The sequence below is a fragment of the Bubalus kerabau genome, chromosome 13 (assembly GCF_029407905.1).
Source record: "Bubalus kerabau isolate K-KA32 ecotype Philippines breed swamp buffalo chromosome 13, PCC_UOA_SB_1v2, whole genome shotgun sequence".
Taxonomy (NCBI): domain Eukaryota; kingdom Metazoa; phylum Chordata; class Mammalia; order Artiodactyla; family Bovidae; genus Bubalus; species Bubalus kerabau.
In genome coordinates, this window is record NC_073636.1 from 36,193,064 (window position 1) to 36,203,812 (window position 10,749).

The following is a 10,749-nucleotide window of genomic DNA, read 5'->3' on the forward strand; positions in this document are numbered from 1 at the left end:
CCCAAGGTAGCTAAATAAACATATTTTTTTAAAATTAATGAAAGATGTGCAAATTCTCCACCATAGATACTATAAGCATTTCTGAGTGAATTGTACAAAGACATGAAGAAATGGAAAGAAGTACCATGTTTATGAATAGAAAGACAATGTTATTAAAATGTCAAATCTACCCATGTTGAGCTATTGATTCAATGCTAATCTTTATCAAAACCTCTTGGTTTTTGTCTTTGATTTTCACACTTGCTTGGAGCTATTTTTTGTAACAACCTGATTATAAAATTTATACAAAATGCAAAAGATCCAAATAGCCAAAACAATCTTGAAGAAGAAGAAGGAAGATGAGAAGGAAAAGGAATAAGAAGATGAATAAAAAAAGAGAAGGATTTACAGTGCCATATTTCAAAACATACTGCAAAGCTATAGTAATTAAGTGCGTGACTGGCAAAAGAATAGACAAGTAGGTCAATGGAACAGAATAAAAAGTCCAAAATCCACTCAATGTAATCACTTGATTTTTAACAAAGACACCAATAAAATTCATCAGGAGAAAAAACAAAACAAAACCCTTTTCAATATAGTATGAGAACAATTGGATATCTTTATTATCCCACATTGACAAACACCTTACTATCAAAATTAGTTCTCAATAGACATGGATCTAATACTTAAATGTGAGAGCTAAAACTATAAAGTGTTTTGGAAATCACAAAATGATGTGTCTGGGAACTGTGGCAAAGATTTTTTTAACTAAGATGCAAAAAGCACTAATTATAGAGTGAAAAAAACATGATAAAATAGACTACATCAAAATGTAAAACTTTTGCTCATCAAAATCATCAAGAGAGTGAAAAGGCAATCCACAAACTTGGAGAAAACACTCACAGTACATATATTTAACAAAGGATTTGTAAGAAAAATACATGAATATTTCCTACAAATCAACAATGAAAAGATAGTCATAGGGAATTCCCTAGTGGTCCAGTTGTTAGGACTCTGTGCTTCCACTGTAGGGGCTCCCTCCATCCCTGGTCAGGGAACTAAAATTGCACACCCCTTATGACACAACCAAAAATTAAAAAAAAATTTTTTTAAAGATAGTCATTATAAATATAAGGATGGCTAATAAGTATAAAAAAAATTCAACATCATTCATCATCAGGGAAAGAAAGTTAAATCACAGTGAGATATTAGAAAATTCCCACCAGAATAACAAAATTTTAAAAGACTGGTGATACCAAGTGTTGGAGAGAGCATAGAGAAGCTGGAACTTTTATACACTGTTAGTAAGAGTGTAAAATGGTATAATGAGTTTTGAAAATTATTTCACAGTTGCTAATAAAGTTGAACTTACACTCAGGTTGTGATCGAACAATTCCATTCCTATATGGCAAAGAGAAATTAGTCTATATGTCCACAAAAAAATACAGAAATGTTTGCAGCAGCTTTATTCATAAACAAAAAAAATGGTAAGCTCACAAATGATCCACAGCAGAATGAATAGTTATGATACAAGGGAACACACAGGAAGAAACCATTAGAACACATGGAAGAATCTCAAATGCTTTCTAGTAAGTGACAGAAGTCAGTGTCAGAGGTTACATATGTGTGATTTGCAGGACATTTGGGGAAAAACAGCCCTCTAGGGACAGAGGACAGATTGCTGGTCTGCAGGGATTAGGAAGCAGGTGTTTGAGTCTGATGGGAGGTATGGAAGCTGCATTCTGACACTGGTGGTGGCCATAGGAACCCATGTATATGTTAAAGCCCATAGGAAAAAAAATGATTTCAACTGTATGCATGTAGATTTAAAACCATTTACATCTAGAAAAAGAAGTCTGACACACTTCTGCAAGAAAGCATAGTATACAATTCTTCTTATCGAAAGCTGAAAAACAGACTACACATCACTGGTGTAAAAACTCAAAATAGTGGTTAAATAAAATGAGAAAGGGAACTTTTCAGAGAGGCAAAAGAGGTTCTTAGTCTTGATCTGTGTGGTGGTCACATGGCTGTCTACATATATATGACGTCATTGAGTTCCATACTTAGACTTGTCCACTTGATCTCAGTAAGTGAAAGCGTATTAGTCACTCAGTCGTGTTCGACTCTGTGACTCCATGGGCTGTAGCCAGCCAGGCTCCTCTCTCCATGGGATTCTCCAGGCAAGAATACCAGAGGTGTTGCCATGCCCTTCTCCAGGGGATCTTCCCGACCCGGGGATCAAACCCAGGTCTCTCACACTGCGGGCAGATTCTTTAGCTCAGTAAAAAACTGTGAAAAAGAAAATGTTTCTCAGGGTGGGCACATATTATGAAGAGAAGCCTCAAACATTCCTCCTTGTTTTCCCACAACTGAACTTTAATCAATACATTTAAATTCCTAAATTTCTGAGCTTTAAGCTTTCTCCTTGGCAGGAAATTAGGTACCTAAAGGAACTTCTTAATTCTGTCAAATATTAAGTACAGAAGCCAAAACTGGCTACAGATTTCTAACCTCTGATTACTAAAAACAGCCTTAGGGGCCCGGGAACCTGGGCTTCCCTGCACTTTTATGAGGCTTTCCTTCATCTTAGCTGAAATAACTCAAAATCAGTATGTGACTCATTCAAAGGGTTACTAATCCAAGAGGCAGACGTTTGCTTTCTGGGTTAAAGGCTCAAGAAAAATGCTATAATAGTTAAGGTTAAAAAAAAAAAAAACCCTCAAATCTCCCATGAAAGGTGTATGAATTCCTTTTTTAGTTTTACAAAGCAAAAAATGTCTTAAACCTTGATTTTAAAAGAATTCAAAGCAACACTTCACTGTTGGTGTGCAAAACCTAGAAAACAATATAGTAGGAAAGCATTAGCCACCAAATTAGCTATTAAATAGATGACTTCCTTTCACCCTCTCAATTCACAGCCCCCATGGGAGAGTTTATTAACTTCAGGGACTGAGTTCACATTAATTAAGCTTAACTACCCTTGACCACTTAAATAGCTAATCTTGGGGGCAGGGAAAAGCAGTTGCTTTTGGAGGTATAGAAATATGTATCTATCTGAGATCTATCTATTTATAGATGTATATGTATGGATACAAGTGTATACATAGATATGTAATTATCAACAGTTTTTTAATTTCTGTTGCTTCAACCAGACTGGATTAGAAGCATGTATCATGTGTGGATAAACTCCTCACGATAAAGCATTATCATTCACATGCACAGTCTTTCTCATATGGAAAAAAATTGAAATAAAACTGCTGCATCAGCCCTGTGAGTTTAAAACTCCCCTTGAGCAGTGGAATCCCAAGCCTTCAAATGCTAAGTAGGGTCAAGTGGAGTGTCCAATGTCGACCATGAATGAGATGGCCAGACACAAAGAAACATCAGTGTCCACCACTGTCTCGTGTCCACCCGGACCTCCCACTTTATTATTTTCCCCGCAGACCCCTCAAGCCCAACACTCCAACCGCATCACTGTGGTAACCTTCCCCCGACTCAATGAGATGACTGCCTCCCCTCTGGGCTTTCTTTCTTCCACTGTTTAACCAACAACAGGGCGGCTGGGAGTAAGCCTGGGACGAGCTGTGCTGTGCACCCCCTCCAACACCCCCCCGCCCCCGCCGCCGACCCTCCCCTACGCTGGCCCGCGGGGGCTTCACTCATCTCGCCCCCTCGCCACCAGTCTCTATCCCCACAGAGCCCGTGATGGGAATGCTGCGGCCACGAGGGAGCTCTGCACAACAGCCACTCACTCTAAGGGGGCAGCACCGGGCCAGATCCTCCAGGAAACGATGTCCTAGCGGTCTGGGTCACAGTGAGGACAGGGCTCCTTATTTCAATAACCTTGGAGCACTCCATTTGCCTTCACGTCCCACAGCCCTGTGGTCCCCAAGATGCAAAGGGAAGTCACTTTCAGAACAAGTTTCGTTGGATGGACGTGAGGCTTTTCCGCTCTTCGTTCATGACAGCTGGCCTTCCAGATCCTTAAACTAGGGAGTGAGAGATGGTTTTTAAAGCCCAAGAGAAGGACATCAGTGTCTGACATCAGCGTCTGTGACCTGAAACAGCCACAGCCGAGCTGGGCAGGCTGCGGTCCCTGGGGAGGCCATGGGCGGGCAACCCGACGGGGAGGAGAGGGGACTGAGAGGTTTCACAGCATCCTATCCCCACTATGCTACCTGTAGTCAATGGTCGAGGGACATTCCTCTCTGTGATCCCTAACTGGACACAGACGCTGCCATGGACACTGCGGGGACAGTCATCGTCCGGGCAGGGGAACGCTGGGGTCTGCGCCCATTTCACATCCATCGTCCTCAGAACACAGAGCATTAAAGAAACAAAGGGGCTTTCACACTATTTATCCACACTGATCATATTTTCCTTTTCCTGTAAGTCAGCTGATGCAGAGCATCACCAATCCTTCTCTCCTTCCCGCTAGGGGATGAACCAGTGCTGGACAGAGAAAAAGTGTGGGGGCAGTGTCATCACGTCTCCCTACTCATGTAGAAGCACACAGATTTTCCTGGAGTTGGTGATGGGGGTGTTAAGTCCAGAGTGTAAAGGGGACGCCCTGCACCAAGGCCTGTGCAGTCTCTGCAAGGATGATTGCTTACACGACAGCAACAGACACACAAGTGCCAGTCCTCCAGGGCAGGCCATCTCTCCCTGTGGCAGGCCTTACTGAGCAGCATTGGTTTGAATCACAACTTGTCACCCTCCCCAGCCTCAAGACCCTTGTCCTGGCCTCTCCCTAAGGCTCACCAGTCACCTCCCCAGGGAGTAGAAAAAAAGACATGTGGGAGCTTGGTCTAGAGAAGCAGACACCACAATCAGAAATAGTTTCTTCAAAATGTCCAGGGGCACATCTGTTCTCAATTAGAAACATATCTGGAAGACAGATTTCAATTTCCAACAGATAGAGTGGTACAAAAAGAACTTTTAGCACTGAAGATCTAGTACATAATGAGGGATATAAGGTTTTGTTAGAACAAATGACTGTTAAGAATATATATAAAATGTACTAGGTATGAAGTGAAGTGAAAATAGGTCAGTCGTGTCCGACTCTGCAACCCTGTGGACTATACAGTTCATGGAATTCTCCATGCAAGAATACTTGAGTGGGTAGCCTTTCTCTTCTCCAGTGGATCTTCCCAATCCAGGAATCGGGGTCTCCTGCATTACAGGTGGATTCTTTACCAGATGAGCTATATGGAAAGCCCTATTTATCCTATATAACCTCAAAAAAAATACAAATTTCCATTACACATTCATTTTCTTAAAAACGCTTTAAAACCATCACAATAAAATGATAGGAAATCAAAATTTCTGCTGACCCTTAGGAGCAGTACAGCAAAATCACGCAGGGGCATTTGTAATACCATCTAACAAAAATGAGGGAGAAGCAATGGGACCACAATTTGGAGTGATCCTGGTCTTTCTACAGGTTTTCTCTCAAATTCTCTTCAAGCTTGCACGTCTGGACTGTCTTCTGCTAAATAGTAAATAAGCATTGTTTTGTAACATTTATGAGATATTCACAAGAAATGGGGACTTAGGGACCCATTTTTCCTGTCCATTGAATGTGGGTTTGTTTCCAAGACAATAGCAGCTGCTCAGTCATGTCTTCACCCTGCTTCCTCCCCAGCTGCTAGCACCCAGGAGAAGCCATTGTTCAATTTTTACATAGATGACCATTTAAAAAGAAACCTTTGGGGAGATGATTCTGCTGTCTAGATGTGTCTAGTATTTAAATAACTGGAGAATGAGATTTCTTCTACATTTTGTAGTTTAATGGCAGAGGGTGAGGAAGTCATTCTGAGCCTTGGGAGTCATTCCTGGTATCTTGGCATCATTGATTTGGTAGAGCTGACTTCCTGGGGGTGGTTCCAACCCATGTGACCTCCCATCCCCCAGCGTCCTCAAGGACACACAGACACATTCACCACGGGAGAACATTCTTGAGGCTGTGTGGCAGCTAAAGCTTCATTTATTAAAGGTTAATCCAAGGCTACAGCAAAAATACTCCATAAGGGGGTTATTGAATTTTCTTATGAAATGTCATCAGGGAGCTTTGTTGTCTGGATGTCAGGTTAAAGCCACGACTGGGAAAAATTCTTCCGAAGACAAAAAAGCACGGTGTTCAGACGGTCGTCATACATCAGACTACTCTGTCACTTGACCTTGAGAGTCCTTTCATCTTCATGAAAAGTATCGAGTGTTGAGAGTGCATTTTACAGCTCAGAGTCATCAGCCAAGGGTTTCAGAAATGCTCTTTACAGCAAAGCCATTGATGGCCTCCAGCACCCAACACAGGGATTTGACAGGAGGGTGCCAGGCCATGATCCCCACATCTGACAAGACTCTCCTAGGGTCCGCTCCCCATTGGTTCTGGATCCTACAGCCAGAAGGCCGGCACACATAGAGGTTTCAGAATAAATTCACAGTAATCAAGGGCAGTCGAGAATCACACAGATCATCTGTCTAGACCATTTATTTTATGAATAAGGACTTTGACACCCAGAAGAGGGAGACGGATTCTCACAATAAGGCTGAGCCCAAATCAGAAACCACATTCTCAAAGGCTGTTCTGCTCTAGGAAACGAAGAGGCACCTGGGCAGCAAAGGGGGTGATGCAGCCTTGGGGCAGAGAGGGCCTCCAGCACCCAACACAGGGATTTGAGTGTGAACACATTGGAGCAGAGCACTGGGAGTGGCTGAACACACCCAGCAGGTGACAGAGGCGGCCAGGAAAGGAGACCAGTGGCGTCCACCAAGAGGGGGAGGCCCAGGAGAGGGGACCAGGGGCCCAACTAGCTCTGAGCCTTAGGAACGAGCCCAGTGATGCCAAGATGCAAACCGGGTGGCTTAAAGAAACAATGTTTATTTCTCACAATTCTAGAAGCTGGCAAGTCCACAATCAAAGTGCCAGCAGATTCAAGGTTTGGTGAGGGCCCTTTTTCTTGCTCATAGATGGCTATTTTCTCAATGTGTTCTTTTTTTTTTTTTTTTTTTGGTGTTTTATTAAAAATGGAAAAAAAAGTGAGTTATAAGCACTCTGGTGCTTCCTCCCCTCCCCCCACCCCAGGCAGGCAGACCCCCATTGAGTGGCAGGGAAAGGCAAGCCCCCTGGGAGGGGTGGGGGGGCTAAAGCAGGGGTGCTATGGCTACAAGAGGGGGTCAATGTGTTCTCAAGTGGCAGAAAGTGATGAGAAAGCTCTCCGGGGCCTCTTTTATCAGGGCACTAATCCCATCGTGGGAGCACCACCCTCATGGCCTATGTTGTCGTTCAGTCCCTAAGTTGTGTCTGACTCTTTGTGACCCCTTGAACTGCAGCACCAGGCTCCTCTGTCCTGCATGTCCATCTGCTGGAGTTTGTTCACATTCTCCTGGAGTTTGCTCAAATTCTCATCCCTTGATGCTATCTGACCTTCTAATCATCTTCAAAAGGCCCTACTCCTGATAACATCACCTTGGCATTACGATTTCAGCACATGAATTGTGAGGCATACAAACATTCAGGCCATACAATTCCAAATGTTGATTAGACTAATTTTCACATAAAGTGAAAGTGAAAAGTTTCTCAGCCATGTCCGACTCTTTGCGACCCAGGGACTATACAGTCCATGGAATTCTCCAGGCCAGAATACTCAAGTGGGTAGTCTTTCCCTTCTCCAGGAGATCTTCCCAACCCAGGGATCGAACCCGGGTCTCCCATATTGCAGGTGGATTCTTTACCAACTGAGCCACAGGGAATCCCAAAAATACTGGAGTGGTACCCCATCCCTTCTCCAGCAGATCTTTCTGACCCAGGAATCAAAGCGGGGTCTCCTGCATTGCAGGTGGATTCTTTACCAACTGAGTTATCAGGGAGCCCACTAATTTTCACATAGTTTTCAAAGTCTCATTCAAATACACACTTCTGCCGGCATTTAGATTTATCTTACCATGGTATCGTTAAGGGGTGGGTGTAGAGGTTACATAGCTTTCCGAAGGGCCATCTTTCAGTACTTCTTGGTATCAGTAGGATGTTTTCAGCTGGAAATCACAACTAAAAGTAGTTTTAGCAATAAGCAAATGTGTTATCCCACATAGCAAGAAGTTCCAAGACAGGGCAGGTCCTGGGGTGATGAAAGAGCTCCCATCCAGGTCTATATAGTTCTCTCCATTAGGTCCCCCTCTATGTCTCGGCATTGACCTCAACTGGAGACAAGATGACTAAGACGGTGCCAGGACTCATAGTAATTCCCATAATCCTAAAGTCTCATTAAATATACAAAGTTCATGCACAACAAAAAGCATCTAGAAAAGATAAATTATCTATTTCCTAAATGGTTTTAGGGGATTGGGACTTTTTCCCTGAATCCTTCCGCCTCCTCTCCCTCCTCTGGGCAATAGCTCTTCTTACCTGTTCACTTGATGCCAGCCACTGGATGCCAGGTGTTGTACTCTACTAGTGTACTTTTCAAGGTACTATGCTGTAATAGTAAAAATATTTTCTTTATTTTTTGTGTTTGCTTCTTATGTATGTATTATTTGTGGGAAAATATTATAAACCTATGACAGGACAGTACTATGTAGCTGACTGTGTTAGTTGGGCACCAAGTCTAACTTTGTCTGTCTTATGAACAAATTGGCTTTATGAATGTGCTCTCTGAGCAGAACTCATCCGTATGCAGGGGACTTGCTGTATAAGTAACTGTACTTCTTCCATAATCTTAATTTCAAGCATTTCACTTGTTAAACACCATTTCCTATGTTGCCAAATCACTTCCCCTTTTGCCTCCCTCCCAGAACCCTTCTGCCCATGGGGGCCACAAGCCCGCGGACCCACTATCATGTATCCTCAATGCCTCCTTCTACAGCTTAGACTCCATGACTGATCATTGTACATATTCCCCTGCAAATGTGCTCAGCATATCTCCCCCTTCATCACACCCAACTGGAATAAAAACCAAATAAAGACTCACTGCTTAAATTTAACTTTCAGCCTTGTCTACACCTCTGCCCACAGAAGTGGGACATATGGAGAAAAACCAGTCCACCGTGGTCACTGGTCTCCCTTTATTTCAGGACTGAACACTTCAAATGAGCCCTTAAAGCAGCCCATCCATCCCACCCCCGTTCCAGTCTCTCAGGGCAACTGTTTCCAAGGTTCCCTCTTTTCAGACCTCCAGTTGCTCCCACCCTCGGCTCACATCAACCAATGTCCTTGCTGCAGAGCACAGTGGGGCCTGAGCATCAGCTCAGCTGCTCTGGCTCTTACGTGTGCTGCCTTCCTCCTTGTTTCCACTCGTCTCTGAAGCCCCTCCTCCTGGACTCAAGATCTCCTTCAACTGTCCTAGGGTTCTTCTTCATTCATTACTCCCCTTGCAACCGGATCATCCCCATTAGCCTACAAATGTGCTGTGATTCTTTTTTTTTTTTATCTTGAAAAAACAAAGAAGTCCCTTAACTTCAAACTCTTTCCAAATACATCCTCATTTCTGCTCTCCTTTAAAACAAAACTGCTCTGAAACATCATCTATATTCTCCTTTCTCAAGCTCTATTCTACTCCATTTCGACTTGCATGCCTCCACTCCCCAGGAACCGCCCTCATCGGGATGGGCGGTGGCCTCCACACTGACCTTCTCATAATGTGTGTTGTATCAGCAGCGTTTGGCACAGTTGACCCACGTGCCTTCCCTGAGCACTTCCTGCATTTGGCTTCCAAGACATCATTCTTCATTTCTCTTCCTGTCTCCTTGTCTCCCTGGAGGGTTCCCTTCCTCCTCCTCACTTCTGAAACAGGAGTTCTCAATCCCCACCTGTACATTAGAATCACGTGGCAAGTGCCTCTAACATGCTAATGCCTAGGTTCTGTACCAGCTAACCGAGTCGGGAGCCCCCGGGAGGAGGCCCAGATACCGCTCTGTGATTGACAGTCTTGAGGGTGATTCTACAGCCCAGCTGGGGAGAGGAACACTGCTCTACATCGGCAAGTGGCCTATTGAGGTTCTCAAACTCCTCTGTCTTCTCCATCTAGACTCACCATTACATGGCTGATCCCCTGCTAAAGGTTCCCAAGTTAGCACCTCCACCTTCCCTGTCTCCCAAGCCCCGTGCTCCCATATACCCCACTGCCCATTAGACAAAGCCTCCTTAAATGAAAAAATAATTCCCTCAAAGCCTTTTCCAAGTAAGAATTACCATTATTCTAAATGCTTTTTAAATACATGACCTAACCCTAACTCAATTCTTTGCCAGCTTTACTTGTTTTCAGTATATGCTCAATAAATGATGAAGTGACTTTTCTCATAGAAGCAACATAGGAATTCCCTCGGCTTGAATCACAAGACCAAGAGAACCAGATAGTTCCATAGACAGAACACAAAATGGTGCCTAGACTTTATAGAGTAAAGTGAATGATAGAATAAAATGAAGAATTATATTGCGTTCATTCACCAGGAAATGTCAAAAAATAATACTGTGTTGTTTTGTAACCTGGAGCTGAGCTAAGAATGCTTTTAATGCTCTAGGTCTTCTTCAAGAGCAACCTAAATAAAGCACAAGCATCTTTTTCAGTCATCAAAACACAGTAAGCACTGATCCAGGGCTCAGAAGAACTGCTCCTGGTCCCAACAGTTCCCAGATTTAGGCAAGTTAAGGGCTTGAATTTCTTTCACCTCCTGTGAAAAAGGAGCTTTGGTAATAGTCCTCTGAAGATTATTAAAAATGATATTACATTTTTATTATCATACAATCTAGGGCTATACTTAAGAACCAGTTAT

General features: G+C 43.3%; 1 long non-coding RNA gene across 3 annotated transcripts; it reads right to left on the minus strand.

Annotated features, from left to right (window-relative positions):
- Positions 1-1,365: 1,365 nt before the first annotated feature.
- Positions 1,366-9,936, minus strand: LOC129626243 (uncharacterized). Of its 3 annotated transcripts, XR_008701858.1 has the most exons (5): positions 9,607-9,936; positions 8,387-8,456; positions 7,926-8,029; positions 3,735-3,971; positions 1,366-2,271 (listed from the first exon to the last, which is right to left on the minus strand). It is a non-coding gene; the product is annotated as an uncharacterized LOC129626243 (long non-coding RNA). The 3 variants fall into 3 exon arrangements; XR_008701860.1 differs by lacking the exon at positions 3,735-3,971; XR_008701859.1 differs by lacking the exons at positions 1,366-2,271; positions 3,735-3,971 and adding an exon at positions 6,012-6,376.
- Positions 9,937-10,749: the final 813 nt, after the last annotated feature.